Below are 19,932 nucleotides of genomic sequence, written 5' to 3'. Positions count from 1 at the left end.
AAAATTTCAAACCCCCTCTTATGGTGTAGGGTACCTGGCCTTCTCTGACGTAATCAGAGTTAGATTTAATTAAGTGATTTTATAAAAAACAGCTAGGAAGCACAATTTAGCAGTGGGTTGCAGAGAAAAAAATAACATTTTAAACCTACCGGTAATTTTTTTTTCTCGTAGTCCGTAGAGGATGATGGGGACTCCGTAAGGACCATGGGGGATAGACGGGCTCCGCAGCAGACATGGGCACTTTAAGAAAGACTTTAGATCTGGGTGTGCACTGGCTCCTCCCTCTATGCCCCTCCTCCATACCTCAGTTAGAGAAACTGTGCCCAGAGGAGACGGACAGTACGAGGAAAGGATTTTTGTTAATCCAAGGTCAAGATTCATACCAGCCACACCAATCACACCGTATAACTTGTGATATACTACCCAGTTAACAGTATGAAAACAACATAGCATCAGTCCAAGACCGATGAAAACTAACATATAACCCTTATGTAAGCAATAACTATATACAAGTCTTGCAGAAGTAGACCGCACTTGGGACGGGCACCCAGCATCCTCTACGGACTACGAGAAAAAGATTTACCGGTAGGTTTAAAATCTTATTTTCTCTTACGTCCTAGAGGATGCTGGGGACTCCGTAAGGACCATGGGGATTATACCAAAGCTCCCAAACGGGCAGGAGAGTGCGGATGACTTTGCAGCACCGATTGAGCAAACAGGAGGTCCTCCTCAGCCAGGGTATCAAACTTATAGAACTTTGCAAAGGTGTTTGAACCAACTTTGACCCACTGCTTGGATGACATCACCATATGCAAATCCATCTGCGGCAGGCCTTCCCCCAGGAATGCTTGCACTAGTTGTTGCATTTGGTTTGTTGTTTGGGGGTGCTTCAGTATTAGGCAGCCTTCTGCCCTCCCATGTTCATCTGAAAATATGTGTTCTCCCTGCAGTTGTTGTCCCCAGATGAGAGTTCCCTTGTGCTGCCTCAGTTGAATCTCCTTTACTTGACAGAGATGTGCCTGAGCAGCGGCCCTCCCCAGCCCTATCCCAAATCATACTTATTTTGCATAGGAGATACCATGGTCATGAAGATTGTTCTCCCAGGGTTAGGTTAATTCATTGCATTCTGGGTATGCTGACCCCTGTGATTTCCCCAAATGTGGGAAACTCAACTGCATTATTTGTGGTAGTGGGGGACTGTGTTTGTGCTTTCCTCTGGTCAGCTCTGGTAAAAGTCAGATTTCGTTGTCTCAGATCTTCCTCTAGCCTTGTTCTTCTTTCGAGAGTTCCCTTGTGCTGCCTCAGTTGGATCTCCTTCACTTGACAGGGGGGTGCCCGAGCAGCGACCCTCCCCAGCTCTAGCCCAACTCCTACTTACCTGCCAGGTGAGATACTATGATCATGAAGATGCTTCTCCCAGGGCAAGGCTCACCCATTGCACTCTGGGTGTGCTGCCCCTGCGATTTCCCCAAATGTGGGAAACTTGACTGCATAATTTGTGTTTCCCCTGGTCGGCTCTCATATAATTCAGATCTCTTTGTCTCAGGTCTCTCTCCAGCCTAGTTTGCTGTCTGTTTCCACTTCTTTTTTCTTGAGCCCCTCCCTTCTATACCCTTGTGCACTATCCTGACTTCTCCCGTCTGCTTACTTTGTGCCTTCCAACGCACAATACAAACTACAGGTAGTGCTGCAGGGCCCACACCCTTTTACTTGCTTTACAGAGCAGCTCTGGAGCTGTTACAGTGCCCAGCTGCTGCAAGAAATCAGCTTGAATGCTTCAGGGGCTGGGGCATAGCCAACATGAGCCCCACACCGAAGGAGGGTGGAGGTGTTTAATGCGAACTAGGGGTCATCCAAGCGCCGCAAAAGGCCGCCATGCCCTGCACACCCCTTTATTCTTTTCATATGCAGACGAGGGTTGAAGCCAACTTTGACCCACTGCTTGGATGACATCACCATATTCAAATCCATCTGCTGCAGGCCTTCCCCCAGGAATGCTTGCACTAGTTGTTGCATTTGGTTTGTTGTTTGGGGGTGCTTCAGTATTAGGCAGCCTTCTGCCCTCCCATGTTCATCTGAAAATATGTGTTCTCCCTGCAGTTGTTGTCCCCAGATGAGAGTTCCCTTGTGCTGCCTCAGTTGAATCTCCTTTACTTGACAGAGATGTGCCTGAGCAGCGGCCCTCCCCAGCCCTATCCCAAATCATACTTATTTTGCATAGGAGATACCATGGTCATGAAGATTGTTCTCCCAGGGTTAGGTTAATTCATTGCATTCTGGGTATGCTGACCCCTGTGATTTCCCCAAATGTGGGAAACTCAACTGCATTATTTGTGGTAGTGGGGGACTGTGTTTGTGCTTTCCTCTGGTCAGCTCTGGTAAAAGTCAGATTTCTTTGTCTCAGATCTTCCTCTAGCCTTGTTCTTCTTTCGAGAGTTCCCTTGTGCTGCCTCAGTTGGATCTCCTTCACTTGACAGGGGGGTGCCCGAGCAGCGACCCTCCCCAGCTCTAGCCCAACTCCTACTTACCTGCCAGGTGAGATACTATGATCATGAAGATGCTTCTCCCACGGCAAGGCTCACCCATTGCACTCTGGCTGTGCTGCCCCTGCGATTTCCCCAAATGTGGGAAACTTGACTGCATAATTTGTGTTTCCCCTGGTCGGCTCTCATATAATTCAGATCTCTTTGTCTCAGGTCTCTCTCCAGCCTAGTTTGCTGTCTGTTTCCACTTCTTTTTTCTTGAGCCCCTCCATTCTATACCCTTGTGCACTATCCTGACTTCTCCCATCTGCTTACTTTGTGCCTTCCAACGCACAATGCAAACTACAGGTAGTGCTGCAGGGCCCACACCCTTTTACTTGCTTTACAGAGCAGCTCTGGAGCTGTTACAGTGCCCAGCTGCTGCAAGAAATCAGCTTGAATGCTTCAGGGGCTGGGGCATAGCCAACATGAGCCCCACACCGAAGGAGGGTAGAGGTGTTTAATGCGAACTAGGGGTCATCCAAGCGCCGCAAAAGGCCGCCATGCCCTGCACACCCCTTTTTTCTTTTCATATGCAGACGAGGGTTGAAGCCAACTTTGACCCACTGCTTGGATGACATCACCATATGCAAATCCATCTGCTGCAGGCCTTCCCCCAGGAATGCTTGCACTAGTAGTTGCATTTGGTTCGTTGTTTGGGGGTGCTTCAGTTTTAGGCAGCCTTCTGCCCTCCCATGTTCATCTGAAAATATGTGTTCTCCCTGCAGTTGTTGTCCCCAGATGAGAGTTCCCTTGTGCTGCCTCAGTTGAATCTCCTTTACTTGACAGAGATGTGCCTGAGCAGCGGCCCTCCCCAGCCCTATCCCAAATCATACTTATTTTGCATAGGAGATACCTTGGTCATGAAGATTGTTCTCCCAGGGTGAGGTTCATTCATTGCATTCTGGGTATGCTGACCCCTGTGATTTCCCCAAATGTGGGAAACTCGACTGCATTATTTGTGGTAGTGGGGGACTGTGTTTGTGCTTTCCTCTGGTCAGCTCTGGTAAAAGTCAGATTTCTTTGTCTCAGATCTTTCTCTAGCCTTGTTCTTCTTTCGAGAGTTCCCTTGTGCTGCCTCAGTTGGATCTCCTTCACTTGACAGGGGGTGCCCAAGCAGCAATCCTCCACAGCTCTAGCCCAACTCCTACTTACCTGCCAGGTGAGATACTATGATCTTCACTGTTAGGGCAATCAGGATGTGGAATTCCCTGCCAGGGAAGGTGGTAATGGCGGACTCTGTAATTGGATTTAAAAAAGGAATGGATACATTTCTGAATGAAAAAGCTATCCAAGGTTATAATACTTAAAATATCAACATGGTTAATCCGGGGGTAACATGAGTTGTAGTAGTTAACTAGTCATAAAACATTATTCAGCAAGTATGTAGAATCATCACAACTTAAAACAGGTTGAACACGATGGGCAATTTGCCTCTTTTCAACCTCAAAAACTATATTACTATATGTTACTATATTACTATGTTACTGTAGTATACAGAACACCACAATGTAATGAGCAGTGATAGTGAGCACTGATGAGGATACTAGAACTGACACTGAGCAGCAAGATGCAGCACTGGACTATTAGTAATGTACTGTAGTATGCTGAGCACCACAATGCAGCACAAGACAATGAGCAGTGATACTGAGCACTGATGAGGATACTACTGAGAACTGACACTGAGCAGGAGAGACACACTACTAGTATTACTGAGCAGCAATAAGTAACCACTGATACTGAGCACTGATATTGAGATTTCCACTGAGAGAACATAGCCACGTCCTCTCCGCTCCCTCTTCAATGCACGAGTAAAAATGGCGGCAACGCGCAGCTCTTTATATGAAATCCGAATCTCGCGAGAATCCGACAGCGGGATGATGACATTTTCCCTTGTTCAGGTTTTCCGAGTCAGGCGGGAACAACCGAGCCTGCCTCGGACCAGTGTAAACCACGTGGAGTTCGTGGGGAATTTGGTTCTCGGAGAACCGAACCCGCTCCTCTCTACCTTATACCCATATATTTTTTTATTTTCAATCTAAGCCCCTGCAGTTTTCTGTAAGCATCTGCTTCGCTATGATGATCAACAAGTCACAAGGGCAAACACTCAGGGCTTGAGGCGTAGATCTTAGAACCAGCTGCTACAAGCATGGCAGAGGTGTCACTATCACTGGTGACACCCAGAGAGGTGGCGAAGGAGATTGTAATGCAGTGCGCGCAGATAAGCAGCGCAATGGTAAAAAGGAGGCATGGTTTCATAGGTAGGGGCGTGGCCTGGTGGCCTGAATCTACATTTTGTTGCTCCGGGTGTCCCGGGGGTTGGGGGCTGCACCCGGGGACTAGTGTGTGAGCGGTACTGGCTCCTGCACAGTGACAGGACATGGCCACCCAGCATGACGCCTCCCTTCTTGACCAATCTGTAATTGCAGTCGCACTGCAGTTCAGCGTGATCATAAAAAATGGTGTAGCCTCCTGCTGGTGCAGACTGTATGTGCGCGCAGGAAGCCGCCACCATTTTTGTGATCACAGCGGCTGAATGTGATGTCATACAGCCGCTGTGACCACGCCCCCTGTGTCTCCTCCGTTGCAGACCCCATTTTGAAGCCTTGCCCCCGCACCGCTCCATCCCAGACTTGGAAATGGAGTGTTGCTGACCCCCCTCTCCCCCCCTGCCCCGATTGACAGGCAGAGGCGATCGCATTCTCTGCGGGGTGCCGCAGAAAATGCAGGCACATGCGTATGCTCTTAGCAATTTTTGCAGTTGGATCGCTTACTGTGATTGCAATCCAACCTGAATCAGGCCCTATTACCTATCACAATGCGCTGCGGGCAGTACAAAATTGGTTTAATATGGGAGAAAAAACCCCAGACCTGTGCTCCTTAACTGTACCTGGTGGCTCGTGGAGCGGCTGCCCAGTAATCAGTGTCCACGCCAGTGCGCACACGGTCCACCCCCTACGGCCACGCTCCCCTTCATCAGCGGCCTCGTGATCCGGAAGGGCGGTGCGTGTGTGACTGACCTTAGGAAGAAACCGGAGCCTCCGCTGCAGTGACCCAGCAACCAGGGCACGGGAGTATACAGCGCCGCTGGGAGTGATGAAGCTGCAGTAAAGATGTCTATTAGACCTAGCCTGCTGCAGCCCTTGTAGATTCTCATAAAAAAAGTTCTTATTTTCTTGTCAAAATTAATAGCTAAGAATAGGCTGCCTGAGGCAGGCCCCTGTTAAGTGGCCTGCTACTGAAGGCACCAACTACAAACTGAGCTCCCTGTTCATGGAAGCGGGGTTATAGAGGAGAATGCGCTGAGCATCTTGGGAACAGTCAAAAGCTTTGAGCCGGTTGGTGCCTCAGATCAAGATCCTACTCTACACCCCAATGTGAATCCTTGTGGAGTCCAGTGTACCCCACAGAAGAAATTAATGTGTCACACCCATTGGCAGCAACCTTAGAATAGCTGCTGACGGGCACAATTGAGAAAGGAAGGGGGGGGGACATTTGAATCCAGCACATAGATGCAATTCAAATATGTAATTTGAACCTTCCTATTTTAAAATATAATGGATGAACTTCACCCTGTGATAACAATCTTCATGATATAGAGATCTCATATGCAAAATAAGTATGAGTTGGGATAGGGCTGGGGAGGGTGGCTGCTCGGGCAAGCCCCTCCCCCGTCAAGTTAAGGAGATTCAACTGAGGAAGCACAAGGGAACTCTCGTCTGGGGACAACAACTGCAGGGAGACCACATTTTTTCAGATGAACATGGGAGAGCGGAAGGCTGCCTAATACTGAAGCACCATCAAATATCAAACCATATGCAATAACTAGTACAAGCATTCCTGGGGGAAGGTCTGCAGGAGACGAATTTGCATACGGTGATGTCATCCAAGCAGTGGGCCAAAGTTGGCTGGAACCCTCATCTGCATATGAAAAGAGAAAAGGGTTATGCAGGGCATGGCGGCCTTTTGCGGCGCTTGGATGACCCCTAGTTCGCATTAAACACCTCCACCCTCCTTCGGTGTGGGGCTCATGTTGGCTATGCCCCAGCCCCTGAAGCATTCAAGCTGATTTCTTGCAGCAGCTGGGCACTGTAACAGCTCCAGAGCTGCTCTGTAAGGCAAATAAAAGGGTGTGGGCCCTGCAGCACTACCTGTAGTTCGCATTGTGCGTTGGAAGGCACAAAGTAAGCAGACGGGAGGAGAAGTCAGGATAGTGCACAAGGGTATAGAAGGGAGGGGCTCAAGAAAAAAGAAGTGGAAACAGAGAGCAAACTAGGCTGGAGAGAGACCTGAGACAAAGAGATCTGAATTATACGAGAGCCGACCAGAGGAAACACAAATTATGCAGTCAAGTGTCCCACATTTGGGGAAATCGTAGGAGCAGCACACCCAGTGTGCAATGGGTGAGCCTTGCCCTGGGAGAAGCACCTTCCTGATTATAGTATCTCACCTGGGTGTGCTGCCCCTGCGATTTCCCCAAATGTGGGAAACTTGACTGCATAATTTGTGTTTCCCCTGGTCGGCTCTCATATAATTCAGATCTCTTTGTCTCAGGTCTCTCTCCAGCCTAGTTTGCTGTCTGTTTCCACTTCTTTTTTCTTGAGCCCCTCCCTTCTATACCCTTGTGGACTATCCTGACTTCTCCTCCTGTCTGCTTACTTTGTGCCTTCCAATGCACAATGCAAACTACAGGTAGTGCTGCAGGGCCCACACCCTTTTACTTGCCTTACAGAGCAGCTCTGGAGCTGTTACAGTGCCAAGCTGCTGCAAGAAATCAGCTTGAATGCTTCAGGGGCTGGGGCATGGCCAACATGAGCCCCACACCGAAGGAGGGTGGGGGTGTTTAATGCGAACTAAGGGTCATCCAAGCGCCGCAAAAGGCCGCCATGCCCTGCATACCCCTTTTCTCTTTTCATATGCAGATGAGGGTTCCAGCCAACTTTGGCCCACTGCTTGGATGACATCACTATATGCATATCCGTCTTCTGCAGACCTTCCCCCAGGAATGCTTGTACTAGTTGTTGCATTTGGTTTGTTGTTTGGGGGTGCTTCAGTATTAGGCAGCCTTCTGCCCTCCCATGTTCATCTGAAAATATGTGTTCTCACTGCAGTTGTTGTCCCCAGATGAGAGTTCCCTTGTGCTGCCTCAGTTGAATCTCCTTTACTCTAAAACTTGTAAAACTTAGCAAAAGTGTTTACTAAATAGCTGCTCGGCAAAGTTGCAATGCCGAGACTCCCCGACCAGCTGCCCAGGATGAACCCACCTTTCTAGTAGAATGGGTCTTCACCTAATTCAGTAACGGCAATCCTGCCGTGGATTGAGCATGCTGAATCTTACCACAGATCCAGCGCATAATTGTCTACATGGAAGCAGGACACCCAATCCTGTTGGGAGCATACAGGACAAACAGAGCCTCTGTTTTCCTAATCTGAACCGTTCTGGTGACATAAATTTTCAAAGTTCTGACCACAGCCAGAGACTTTGACTCAACGAAGGTGTCAGTGGCCAAAGGCACCATGTGGAAAGATGAACCACCTTCGGCAGAAATAGTTGACGTGTCCTCAATTCTGCTCTATCTTCATGAAATATCAAATAAAGGCTCTTGTGATACTGCATGGTTTGTACTGTTTTCCATGTGCTCCCAGATCTTTCAAGCAAGAAGCATGGTCAAGAAAGTTCTGTTTGAAAAGAAACAACATTTACTGTCATTGTTATAGAATTTGGGAGAAAAAACAAGAAGAAATCTGCACTGTTGACGCACTGGACAGAATGAATGAATCATAAAATATAACCTTTATTAAGTATGTATTAAAATTGGATAAATATTAATATTATTATCCCAAACTGCAGTGAAACATAAAGGTTAAAATCACAGAACTAACATACATGTGCATAAGAAGAATAAAGAGATGTGAAAAAAAGGTTTAAAAAGCGTGTCCGTGTGTGATTATTTTTGAAGGCACAACCCTGGCGGGGTTGTTTATATAGATATATATGTTGCTAATAATCACTTTCTAGCGTAATGTTATTAAATAGCTGTTAGTATCTATGTCGTCAGGTACCACTGGGTCGAATCCTATATACTCCTGTGGGAAACTTGACTGCATAATTTGTGTTTCCCCTGGTCGGCTCTCGTATAATTCAGATCTCTTTGTCTCAGGTCTCTCTCCAGCCTAGTTTGCTGTCTGTTTCCACTTCTCTTTTCTTGAGCCGCTGCCTTCTATGCCCTTGTGCACTCTCCAGACTTCTCCTGTCTGCTTACTTTGTGCCTTCCAATGCACAATGCAAACTACAGGTAGTGCTGCAGGGCCCACACCCTTTTACTTGCCTTACAGAGCAGCTCTGGAGCTGTTACAGTGCCCAGCTGCAGCAAGAAATCAGCTTGAATGCTTCAGGGGCTGGGGCATAGCCAACATGAGCCCCACACCGACGGAGGGTGGAGGTGTTTAATGCAAACTAGGGGTCAGCCAAGCGCCGCAAAAGGCCGCCATGCCCTGCATGCCCCTTTTCTCTTTTCATATGCAGACGAGGGTTGAAGCCAACTTTGACCCACTGCTTGGATGACATCACCATATGCAAATCCATCTGCGGCAGGCCTTCCCCCAGGAATGCTTGCACTAGTTGTTGCATTTGGTTTGTTGTTTGGGGGTGCTTCAGTATTAGGCAGCCTTCTGCCCTCCCATGTTCATCTGAAAATATGTGTTCTCCCTGCAGTTGTTGTCCCCAGATGAGAGTTCCCTTGTGCTGCCTCAGTTGAATCTCCTTTACTTGACAGAGATGTGCCTGAGCAGCGGCCCTCCCCAGCCCTATCCCAAATCATACTTATTTTGCATAGGAGATACCATGGTCATGAAGATTGTTCTCCCAGGGTTAGGTTCATTCATTGCGTTCTGGGTATGCTGACCTCTGTGATTTCCCCAAATGTGGGAAACTCAACTGCATTATTTGTGGTAGTGGGGGACTGTGTTTGTGCTTTCCTCTGGTCAGCTCTGGTAAAAGTCAGATTTCTTTGTCTCAGATCTTCCTCTAGCCTTGTTCTTCTTTCAAGAGTTCCCTTGTGCTGCCTCAGTTGGATCTCCTTCACTTGACAGGGGGGTGCCCGAGCAGCGACCCTCCCCAGCTCTAGCCCAACTCCTACTTACCTGCCAGGTGAGATACTATGATCATGAAGTTGCTTCTCCCAGGGCAAGGCTCACCCATTGCACTCTGGGTGTGCTGCCCCTGCGATTTCCCCAAATATGGAAACTTGATTGCATAATTTGTGTTTCCCCTAGTCGGCTCTCATATAATTCAGATCTCTTTGTCTCAGGTCTCTCTCCAGCCTAGTTTGCTGTCTGTTTCCACTTCTTTTTTCTTGAGCCCCTCCCTTCTATACCCTTGTGCACTATCCTGACTTCTCCTCCTGTCTGCTTACTTTGTGCCTTCCGATGCACAATGCAAACTACAGGTAGTGCTGCAGGGCCCACACCCTTTTACTTGCCTTACAGAGCAGCTCTGGAGCTGTTACAGTGCCAAGCTGCTGCAAGAAATCAGCTTGAATGCTTCAGGGGCTGGGGCATGGCCAACATGAGCCCCACACCGAAGTAGGGTGGGGGTGTTTAATGCGAACTAAGGGTCATCCAAGCGCCGCAAAAGGCCGCCATGCCCTGCATACCCCTTTTCTCTTTTCATATGCAGATGAGGGTTCCAGCCAACTTTGGCCCACTGCTTGGATGACATCACTGTATGCAAATCCGTCTTCTGCAGACCTTCCCCCAGGAATGCTTGTACTAGTTGCTGCATTTGGTTTGTTGTTTGGGGGTGCTTCAGTATTAGGCAGCCTTCTGCCCTCCCATGTTCATCTGAAAATATGTGTTCTCCCGGCAGTTGTTGTCCCCAGATGAGAGTTCCCTTGTGCTGCCTCAGTTGAATCTCCTTTACTTGACAGAGATGTGCCTGAGCAGCGGCCCTCCCCAGCCCTATCCCAAATCATACTTATTTTGCATAGGAGATACCATGGTCATAAAGATTGTTCTCCCAGGGTGAGGTTCATTCATTGCATTCTGGGTATGCTGACCCCTGTGATTTCCTCAAATGTGGGAAACTCAACTGCATTATTTGTGGTAGTGGGGGACTGTGTTTGTGTTTTCCTCTGGTCAGCTCTGGTAAAAGTCAGATTTCTTTGTCTCAGATCTTCCTCTAGCCTTGTTCTTCTTTCGAGAGTTCCATTGTGCTGCCTCAGTTTGATCTCCTTCACTTGACAGGGGGGTACCCGAGCAGCGACCCTCCCCAGCTCTAGCCCAACTCCTACATAACTGCCAGGTGAGATACTATGATCATGAAGGTGCTTCTCCCAGGGCAAGGCTCACCCATTGCACTCTGGGTGTGCTGCTCCTGCGATTTCCCCAAATGTGGGAAACTTGACTGCATAATTTGCGTTTCCCCTGGTCGGCTCTCGTATAATTCAGATCTCTTTGTCTCAGGTCTCTCTCCAGCTTAGTTTGCTGTCTGTTTCCACTTCTCTTTTCTTGAGCCGCTGCCTTCTATGCCCTTGTGCACTCTCCTGACTTCTCCTGTCTGCTTACTTTGTGCCTTCCAACGCACAATGCAAACTACAGGTAGTGCTGCAGGGCCCACACCCTTTTACTTGCCTTTCAGAGCAGCTCTGGAGCTGTTACAGTGCCCAGCTGCTGCAAGAAATCAGCTTGAATGCTTCAGGGGCTGGGGCATAGCCAACATGAGCCCCACACCGACGGAGGGTGGAGGTGTTTAATGCGAACTAAGGGTCATCCAAGCGCCGCAAAAGGCCGCCATGCCCTGCATACCCCTTTTCTCTTTTCATATGCAGATGAGGGTTCCAGCCAACTTTGGCCCACTGCTTGGATGACATCACCGTATGCAAATACGTCTTCTGCAGACCTTCCCCCAGGAATGCTTGTACTAGTTGTTGCATTTGGTTTGTTGTTTGGGGTGCTTCAGTATTAGGCAGCCTTCTGCTCTCCCATGTTCATCTGAAAATATGTTTCTCCCTGCAGTTGTTGTCCCCAGATGAGAGTTATCTTGTGCTGCCTCAGTTGAATCTCCTTTACTTGACAGAGATGTGCCTGAGCAGCGGCCCTCCCCAGCCCTATCCCAAATCATACTTATTTTGCATAGGAGATACCATGGTCATGAAGATTGTTCTTCCAGGGTGAGGTTCATTCATTGCATTCTGGGTATGCTGACCCCTGTGATTTCCCCAAATGTGGGAAACTCGACTGCATTATTTGTGGTAGTGGGGGACTGTGTTTGTGCTTTCCTCTGGTCAGCTCTGGTAAAAGTCAGATTTCTTTGTCTCAGATCTTCCTCTAGCCTTGTTCTTTTTTTGAGAGTTTCCTTGTGCTGCCTCAGTTGGATTTCCTTCACTTGACAGGGGGGTGCCCGAGCAGCGACCCTCCCCAGCTCTAGCCCAACTCCTATTTACCTGCCAGGTGAGATACTATGATCAGGAAGGTGCTTCTCCCAGGGCAAGGCTCACCCATTGCACTCTGGGTGTGCTGCTCCTACGATTTCCCCAAATGTGGGACACTTGACTACATAATTTGTGTTTCCTCTGGTCGGCTACTCGTATAATTCAGATCTCTTTGTCTCAGGTCTCTCTCCAGCCTAGTTTGCTGTCTGTTTCCACTTCTCTTTTCTTGAGCCCCTGCCCTTGCCCTTGTGCACTCTCCTGACTTCTCCTGTCTGCTTACTTTGTGCCTTCCAACGCACAATGCAAACTACAGGTAGTGCTGCAGGGCCAACACCCTTTTACTTGCCTTACAGAGCAGCTCTGGAGCTGTTACAGTGCCCAGCTGCTGCAAGAAATCAGCTTGAATGCTTCAGGGGCTGGGGCATAGCCAACATGAGCCCCACACCGACGGAGGGTGGAGGTGTTTAATGCGAACTAAGGGTCATCCAAGCGCCGCAAAAGGCCGCCATGCCCTGCATACCCCTTTTCTCTTTTCATATGCAGATGAGGGTTCCAGCCAACTTTGGCCCACTGCTTGGATGACATCACCGTATGCAAATCCGTCTTCTGCAGACCTTTTCCCAGGAATGCTTGTACTAGTTGTTGCATTTGGTTTGTTGTTTGGGGGTGCTTCAGTATTAGGCAGCCTTCTGCTCTCCCATGTTCATCTGAAAATATGTGTTCTCCCTGCAGTTGTTGTCCCCAGATGAGAGTTCCCTTGTGCTGCCTCAGTTGAATCTCCTTTACTTGACAGAGATGTGCCTGACCAGCGGCCCTCCCCAGCCCTATCCCAAATCATACTTATTTTGCATAGGAGATACCATTGTCATGAAGATTGTTCTCCCAGGGTGAGGTTCATTCATTGCATTCTGGGTATGCTGACCCCTGTCATTTCCCCAAATGTGGGAAACTCGACTGCATTATTTGTGGTAGTGGGGGACTGTGTTTGTGCTTTCCTCTGGTCAGCTCTGGTAAAAGTCAGATTTCTTTGTCTCAGATCTTCCTCTAGCCTTGTTCTTTTTTCGAGAGTTTCCTTGTGCTGCCTCAGTTGGATCTCCTTCACTTGACAGGGGGGTGCCCGAACAGCGACCCTCCCCAGCTCTAGCCCAACTCCTACTTACCTGCCAGGTGAGATACTATGATCAGGAAGGTGCTTCTCCCAGGGCAAGGCTCACCCAATGCACTCTGGGTGTGCTGCTCCTACGATTTCCCCAAATGTGGGACACTTGATTACATAATTTGTGTTTCCTCTGGTCGGCTCTCGTATAATTCAGATCTCTTTGTCTCAGGTCTCTCTCCAGCCTAGTTTGCTGTCTGTTTCCACTTCTCTTTTCTTGAGCCGCTCCCTTCTATGCCCTTGTGCACTATCCTGACTTCTCCCGTCTGCTTACTTTGTGCCTTCCAACGCACAATGCAAACTACAGGTAGTGCTGCAGGGCCCACACCCTTTTACTTGCTTTACAGAGCAGCTCTGGAGCTGTTACAGTGCCCAGCTGCTGCAAGAAATCAGCTTGAATGCTTCAGGGGCTGGGGCATAGCCAACATGAGCCCCACACCGAAGGAAGGTGGAGGTGTTTAATGCAAACTAGGGGTCATCCAAGCGCCGCAAAAGGCCGCCATGCCCTGCACACCCCTTTTTTATTTTCATATGCAGACGAGGGTTGAAGCCAACTTTGACCCACTGCTTGGATGACATCACCATATGCAAATCCATCTGCTGCAGGCCTTCCCCCAGGAATGCTTGCACTAGTAGTTGCATTTGGTTTGTTGTTTGGGGGTGCTTCAGTGTTAGGCAGCCTTCTGCCCTCCCATGTTCATCTGAAAATATGTGTTCTCCCTGCAGTTGTTGTCCCCAGATGAGAGTTCCCTTGTGTTGGCTCAGTTGAATCTCCTTTACTTGACAGAGATGTGCCTGAGCAGCGGCCCTCCCCAGCCCTATCCCAAATCATACTTATTTTGCATAGGAGATACCATGGTCATGAAGATTGTTCTCCCAGGGTGAGGTTCATTCATTGCACTCTGGGTATGCTGACCCCTGTGATTTCCCCAAATGTGGGAAACTCGACTGCATTATTTGTGGTAGTGGGGGACTGCGTTTGTGCTTTCCTCTGGTCAGCTCTGGTAAAAGTCAGATTTCTTTGTCTCAGATCTTCCTCTAGCCTTGTTCTTCTTTCGAGAGTTCCCTTGTGCTGCCTCAGTTGGATCTCCTTCACTTGACAGGGGGTGCCCGAGCAGCAATCCTCCACAGCTCTAGCCCAACTCCTACTTACCTGCCAGGTGAGATACTATGATGTTCACTGTTAGGGCAATCAGGATGTGGAATTCCCTGCCAGGGAAGGTGGTAATGGCGGACTCTGTAATTGGATTTAAAAAAGGAATGGATACATTTCTGAATGAAAAAGCTATCCAAGGTTATAATACTTAAAATATCAACATGGTTAATCCGGGGGTAACATGAGTTATAGTAGCTAACTAGTCATAAAACATTATTCAGCAAGTATGTAGAATCATCACAACTTAAAACAGGTTGAACACGATGGGCAATTTGCCTCTATTCAACCTCAAAAACTATGTTACTATATGTTACTATATTACTATGTTACTGTAGTATACAGAACACCACAATGTAATGAGCAGTGATAGTGAGCACTGATGAGGATACTAGAACTGACACTGAGCAGCAAGATGCAGCACTGGACTATTAGTAATGTACTGTAGTATGCTGAGCACCACAATGCAGCACAAGACAATGAGCAGTGATACTGAGCACTGATGAGGATACTACTGAGAACTGACACTGAGCAGGAGAGACACACTACTAGTATTACTGAGCAGCAATAAGTAACCACTGATACTGAGCACTGATATTGAGATTTCCACTGAGAGAACATAGCCACGTCCTCTCCGCTCTCTCTTCAATGCACGAGTAAAAATGGCGGCAACGCGCAGCTCTTTATATGGAATCCGAATCTCGAGAGAATCCGACAGCGGGATGATGACATTTTCCCTTGTTCAGGTTTTCCGAGTCAGGCGGGAACAACCGAGCCTGCCTCGGACCAGTGTAAACCACATGGAGTTCGTCGGGAATTCGGTTCTCGGAGAACCGAACCCGCTCCTCTCTACCTTATACCCATCAATTTTTTTATTTTCAATCTAAGCCCCTGCAGTTTTCTGTAAGCATCTGCTTCGCTATGATGATCAACAAGTCACAAGGGCAAACACTCAGGGCTTGAGGCGTAGATCTTAGGACCAGCTGCTACAAGCATGGCAGAGGTGTCACTATCACTGGTGACACCCAGAGAGGTGGCGAAGGAGATTGTAATGCAGTGCGCGCAGATAAGCAGCGCAATGGTAAAAAGGAGGCATGGTTTCATAGGTAGGGGCGTGGCCTGGTGGCCTGAATCTACATTTTGTTGCTCCGGGTGTCCCGGGGGTTGGGGGCTGCACCCGGGGACTAGTGTGTGTGCGGTGCTGGCTCCTGCACAGTGACAGGGCATGGCCACCCAGCATGACGCCTCCATTCTTGACCATGCTGTAATTGCAGTCGCACTGCAGTTCAGCGTGATCATAAAAAATGGTGTAGCCTCCTGCTGGTGCAAACTGTATGTGCGCGCAGGAAGCCGCCACCATTTTTGTGATCACAGCGGCTGAATGTGATGTCATACAGCCGCTGTGACCACGCCCCCTGTGTCTCCTCCGTTGCAGACCCCATTTTGAAGCCTTGCCCCCGCACCGCTCCATCCCTGACTTGGAAATGGAGTGTTGCTGACCCCCTCTCCCCCCCCCGCCCCGATTGACAGGCAGAGGCGATCGCATTCTCTGCGGGGTGCCGCAGAAAATGCAGGCACATGCGTATGCTGTTAGCAATTTTTGCAGTTGGATCGCTTATTGTGATTGCATTCCAACCTGAATCAGGCCCTATTACCTATCACAATGCGCTGCGGGCAGTACAAAATTGGGTTAATATAGGAGTAAAACTCCCAGACCTGTGCTCCTTAACTGTACCTGGTGGCTAGTGGAGCGGCTGCCCAGTAATCAGTGTCCACGCCAGTGCGCACACGGTCCACCCCCTACGGCCACGCTCCCCTTCATCAGCGGCCTCGTGATCCGGAAGGGCGGTGTGTGTGTGACTGACCTTAGGAAGAAACTGGAGCCTCCGCTGCAGTGACCCAGCAACCAGGGCACGGGAGTATACAGCGCCGCTGGGAGTGATGAAGCTGCAGTAAAGATGTCTATTAGACCTAGCCTGCTGCAGCCCTTGTAGATTCTCATAAAACAAGTTCTTCTTTTCTTGTCAAAATTAATAGCTAAGAATAGGCTGCCTGAGGCAGGCCCCTGTTAAGTGGCCTGCTACTGAAGGCACCAACTACAAACTGAGCTCCCTGTTCATGGAAGCGGGGTTATAGAGGAGGATGCGCTGAGCATCTTGGGAACAGTCAAAAGCTTTGAGCCGGTTGGTGCCTCAGATCAAGATCCTACTCTACACCCCAATGTGAATCCTTGTGGAGTCCAGTGTACCCCACAGAAGAAATTAATGTGTCACACCCATTGGCAGCAACCTTAGAATAGCTGCTGACGGGCACAATTGAGAAAGGAAGGGGGGGGGGGACATTTGAATCCAGCACATAGATGCAATTCAAATATGTAATTTGTACCTTCCTATTTTAAAATATAATGGATGAACCTCACCCTGTGAGAACAATCTTCATGATCAAGAGATCTCATATGCAAAATAAGTATGAGTTGGGATAGGGCTGGGGAGGGTGGCTGCTCGGGCAGCCCCTCCCCCGTCAAGTTAAGGAGATTCAACTGAGGACGCACAAGGGAACTCTCGTCTGGGGACAACAACTGCAGGGAGACCACATCTGTTCAGATGAACATGGGAGGGTGGAAGGCTGCCTAATATTGAAGCACCATCAAATATCAAACCATATGCAACAACTAGTACAAGCATTCCTGGGGGAAGGTCTGCAGAAGACGAATTTGCATACGGTGATGTCATCCAAGATGTGGGCCAAAGTTGGCTGGAACCCTCATCTGCATATGAAAAGAGAAAAGGGGCATGCAGGGCATGGCGGCCTTTTGCGGTGCTTGGATGACCCCTAGTTCGCATTAAACACCCCCACCCTCCTTTGGTGTGGGGCTCATGTTGGCCATGCCCCATCCCCTGAAGCATTCAAGCTGATTTCTTGCAGCAGCTGGGCACTGTAACAGCTCCAGAGCTGTTCTGTAAGGCAAGTAAAAGGGTGTGGGCCCTGCAGCACCACCTGTAGTTCGCATTGTGCGTTGGAAGGCACAAAGTAAGCAGACGGGAGAAGTCAGGATAGTGCGCAAGGGCATCCTTTTCTCTTAGTCCGTAGAGGATGCTGGGGTCACATTAAGAACCATGGGGTATAGACGGGATCCGCAAGAGACATGGGCACTTTAAGACTTTCAAAGGGTGTGAACTGGCTCCTCCCTCTATGCCCCTCCTCCAGACTCCAGTTATAGGAACTGTGCCCAGGGAGACGGACATTTCGAGGAAAGGATTTATTGTTAAACTAAGGTGAGCATCTTACCAGCTCACACCTTAAGCATGCCGCAGAACGTGGCATTCAACAGAACACAAGCCAACGGCATGAACAATTGCAGCAAAAAGCTGACCAGAACCATAACATAACATGTGTATAACCACAAGTAATAACTGCAGACACAGTATGGACTGGGACGGGTGCCCAGCATCCTCTACGGACTAAGAGAAAAGGATTTACCGGTAGGTATTAAAATCCTATTTTCTCATACGACCTAGAGGATGCTGGGGTCACATTAAGAACCATGGGGTTATACCAAAGCTCTTGAACGGGTGGGAGAGTGCGTACGACTCTGCAGCACCGAATGACCCAACTTGAGGTTATCATCAGCCAAGGTATCAAACTTGTAAAACTTAGCAAAAGTGTTTACTAAATAGCTGCTCGGCAAAGTTGCAATGCCGAGACTCCCCGACCAGCTGCCCAGGATGAACCCACCTTTCTAGTAGAATGGGTCTTCACCTAATTCAGTAACGGCAATCCTGCCATGGAATGAGCATGCTGAATCTTACCACAGATCCAGCGCATAATGGTCTACATGGAAGCAGGACACCCAATCCTGTTGGGAGCATACAGGACAAACAGAGCCTCTGTTTTCCTAATCTGAACCGTTCTGGTGACATAAATTTTCAAAGTTCTGACCACAGCCAGAGACTTTGACTCAACGAAGGTGTCAGTGGCCAAAGGCACCATGTGGAAAGATGAACCACCTTCGGCAGAAATTGTTGACGTGTCCTCAATTCTGCTCTATCTTCATGAAAGATCAAATAAAGGCTCTTGTGATACTGCATGGTTTGTACTGTTTTCCATGTGCTCCCAGATCTTTCAAGCAAGTAGCATGGTCAAGAAAGTTCTGTTTGAAAAGAAACAACATTTACTGTCATTGTTATAGAATTTGGGAGAAAAAACAAGAAGAAATCTGCACTGTTGACGCACTGGACAGAATGAATGAATCATAAAATATAACCTTTATTAAGTATGTATTAAAATTGGATAAATATTAATATTATTATCCCAAACTGCAGTGAAACATAAAGGTTAAAATCACAGAACTAACATACATGTGCATAAGAAAAATAAAGAGATGTGAAAAAAAGGTTTAAAAAGCGTGTCCGTGTGTGATTATTTTTGAAGGCACAACCCTGGCGGGGTTGTTTATATAGATATATATGTTGCTAATAATCACTTTCTAGCGTAATGTTATTAAGTAGCTGTTAGTATCTATGTCGTCAGGTACCACTGGGTCGTATCCTATATACTCCCTTCACTCAATAGGGGTTACCTCCCGGGAAGCCATCCCCATTGGGAATGAAAATTTTAAAGCCTACTGTTAGTGCTTCATCTACACGTTATAGCCCTGAATTTTCCAATGCCTAGCTCTTTGCAAAAGAGAGATATCGGCAAGGAAAAGCTGTATTGTACCTTTGCATTTTTCTCCCAAACGAAAGACACTAGAATGAAAATTTTAAAGCCTCCTGTTAGTGCTTCATCTACACGTTATAGCCCTGAATTTTCCAATGCCTATTTCTTTGCAAAAGAGAGATATCGGCAAGGAAAAGCTTTATTGTACCTTTGCATTTTTCTCCCAAACGAAGGACACTAGAATGAAAATTTTAAAGCCTCCTATTAGTGCTTCATCTACACGTTATAGCCCTGAATTTTCCAATGCCTATTTCTTTGCAAAAGAGAGATATCGGCAAGGAAAAGCTGTATTGTACCTTTGCATTTTTCTCCCAAACGAAGGACACTAGAATGAAAATTTTAAAGCCTCCTGTTAGTGCTTCATCTACACGTTATAGCCCAGAATTTTCCAATGCCTATCTCTTTGCAAAAGAGAGATATCGGCAAGGAAAAGCTGTATTGTACCTTTGCATTTTTCTCCCAAACGAAAGACACTAGAATGAAAATTTTAAAGCCTCCTGTTAGTGCTTCATCTACACGTTATAGCCCTGAATTTTCCAATGCCTATCTCTTTGCAAAAGAGAGATATCGGCAAGGAAAAGCTGTATTGTACCTATGCATTTTTCTACCAAACGAAAGACACTAGAATGAAAATTGAAAAGCCTCCTGTTAGTGCTTCATCTACACGGTATAGCCCTGAATTTTCCAATGCCTAGCTCTTTGCAAAAGAGAGATATTGGCAAGGAAAAGCTGTATTGTACTTTTGCATTTTTCTCCCAAACGAAGGACACTAGAATGAAAATTTTAAAGCCTCCTGTTAGTGCTTCATCTACACGTTATAGCCCTGCATTTTCCAATGCCTATCTCTTTGCAAAAGAGAGATATCGGCAAGGAAAAGCAGCATTGTACCTTTGCATTTTTCTCCCAAACGAAAGACACTAGAATGAAAATTGTAAAGCCTCCTGTTAGTGC

At 47.8% G+C, this 19,932-nt stretch overlaps 12 non-coding genes and 3 pseudogenes across 12 annotated transcripts; 14 read left to right on the top strand and 1 right to left on the bottom strand.

Moving 5' to 3' along the window:
- The first annotated feature begins 1,054 nt into the window (after nt 1-1,054).
- LOC135045639 (U1 spliceosomal RNA) lies at nt 1,055-1,218 on the top strand. Its single transcript, XR_010238054.1, has one exon. It is a non-coding gene; the product is annotated as a U1 spliceosomal RNA (small nuclear RNA).
- Nucleotides 1,219-1,370: 152 nt separating this feature from the next.
- On the top strand, nt 1,371-1,512 carry LOC135045682 (U1 spliceosomal RNA; annotated as a pseudogene).
- A 692-nt stretch (nt 1,513-2,204) lies between these two features.
- Nucleotides 2,205-2,368, top strand: LOC135045628 (U1 spliceosomal RNA). The gene has a single exon (XR_010238044.1). It is a non-coding gene; the product is annotated as a U1 spliceosomal RNA (small nuclear RNA).
- Nucleotides 2,369-2,520: 152 nt separating this feature from the next.
- Nucleotides 2,521-2,662, top strand: LOC135045597 (U1 spliceosomal RNA; annotated as a pseudogene).
- Nucleotides 2,663-3,354: 692 nt separating this feature from the next.
- Nucleotides 3,355-3,518, top strand: LOC135045648 (U1 spliceosomal RNA). The gene has a single exon (XR_010238063.1). It is a non-coding gene; the product is annotated as a U1 spliceosomal RNA (small nuclear RNA).
- A 3,306-nt stretch (nt 3,519-6,824) lies between these two features.
- Nucleotides 6,825-6,980, bottom strand: LOC135045607 (U1 spliceosomal RNA). Its single transcript, XR_010238023.1, has one exon. It is a non-coding gene; the product is annotated as a U1 spliceosomal RNA (small nuclear RNA).
- A 2,361-nt stretch (nt 6,981-9,341) lies between these two features.
- On the top strand, nt 9,342-9,505 carry LOC135045656 (U1 spliceosomal RNA). The gene has a single exon (XR_010238071.1). It is a non-coding gene; the product is annotated as a U1 spliceosomal RNA (small nuclear RNA).
- Nucleotides 9,506-9,657: 152 nt separating this feature from the next.
- Nucleotides 9,658-9,791, top strand: LOC135045598 (U1 spliceosomal RNA; annotated as a pseudogene).
- Nucleotides 9,792-10,493: 702 nt separating this feature from the next.
- LOC135045653 (U1 spliceosomal RNA) lies at nt 10,494-10,657 on the top strand. Its single transcript, XR_010238068.1, has one exon. It is a non-coding gene; the product is annotated as a U1 spliceosomal RNA (small nuclear RNA).
- Nucleotides 10,658-10,809: 152 nt separating this feature from the next.
- Nucleotides 10,810-10,972, top strand: LOC135045596 (U1 spliceosomal RNA). Its single transcript, XR_010238017.1, has one exon. It is a non-coding gene; the product is annotated as a U1 spliceosomal RNA (small nuclear RNA).
- A 669-nt stretch (nt 10,973-11,641) lies between these two features.
- LOC135045645 (U1 spliceosomal RNA) lies at nt 11,642-11,805 on the top strand. The gene has a single exon (XR_010238060.1). It is a non-coding gene; the product is annotated as a U1 spliceosomal RNA (small nuclear RNA).
- A 152-nt stretch (nt 11,806-11,957) lies between these two features.
- Nucleotides 11,958-12,121, top strand: LOC135045591 (U1 spliceosomal RNA). The gene has a single exon (XR_010238014.1). It is a non-coding gene; the product is annotated as a U1 spliceosomal RNA (small nuclear RNA).
- A 668-nt stretch (nt 12,122-12,789) lies between these two features.
- On the top strand, nt 12,790-12,953 carry LOC135045661 (U1 spliceosomal RNA). Its single transcript, XR_010238076.1, has one exon. It is a non-coding gene; the product is annotated as a U1 spliceosomal RNA (small nuclear RNA).
- Nucleotides 12,954-13,105: 152 nt separating this feature from the next.
- On the top strand, nt 13,106-13,268 carry LOC135045599 (U1 spliceosomal RNA). The gene has a single exon (XR_010238018.1). It is a non-coding gene; the product is annotated as a U1 spliceosomal RNA (small nuclear RNA).
- Nucleotides 13,269-13,939: 671 nt separating this feature from the next.
- Nucleotides 13,940-14,103, top strand: LOC135045577 (U1 spliceosomal RNA). The gene has a single exon (XR_010238002.1). It is a non-coding gene; the product is annotated as a U1 spliceosomal RNA (small nuclear RNA).
- Nucleotides 14,104-19,932: the final 5,829 nt, after the last annotated feature.

The sequence above is a fragment of the Pseudophryne corroboree genome, unplaced genomic scaffold (assembly GCF_028390025.1).
Source record: "Pseudophryne corroboree isolate aPseCor3 unplaced genomic scaffold, aPseCor3.hap2 scaffold_911, whole genome shotgun sequence".
Taxonomy (NCBI): Eukaryota; Metazoa; Chordata; class Amphibia; order Anura; family Myobatrachidae; genus Pseudophryne; species Pseudophryne corroboree.
The sequence above is the reverse complement of the archived record's forward strand: the minus strand, read 5'-3'. Positions and strand labels throughout refer to the sequence as shown.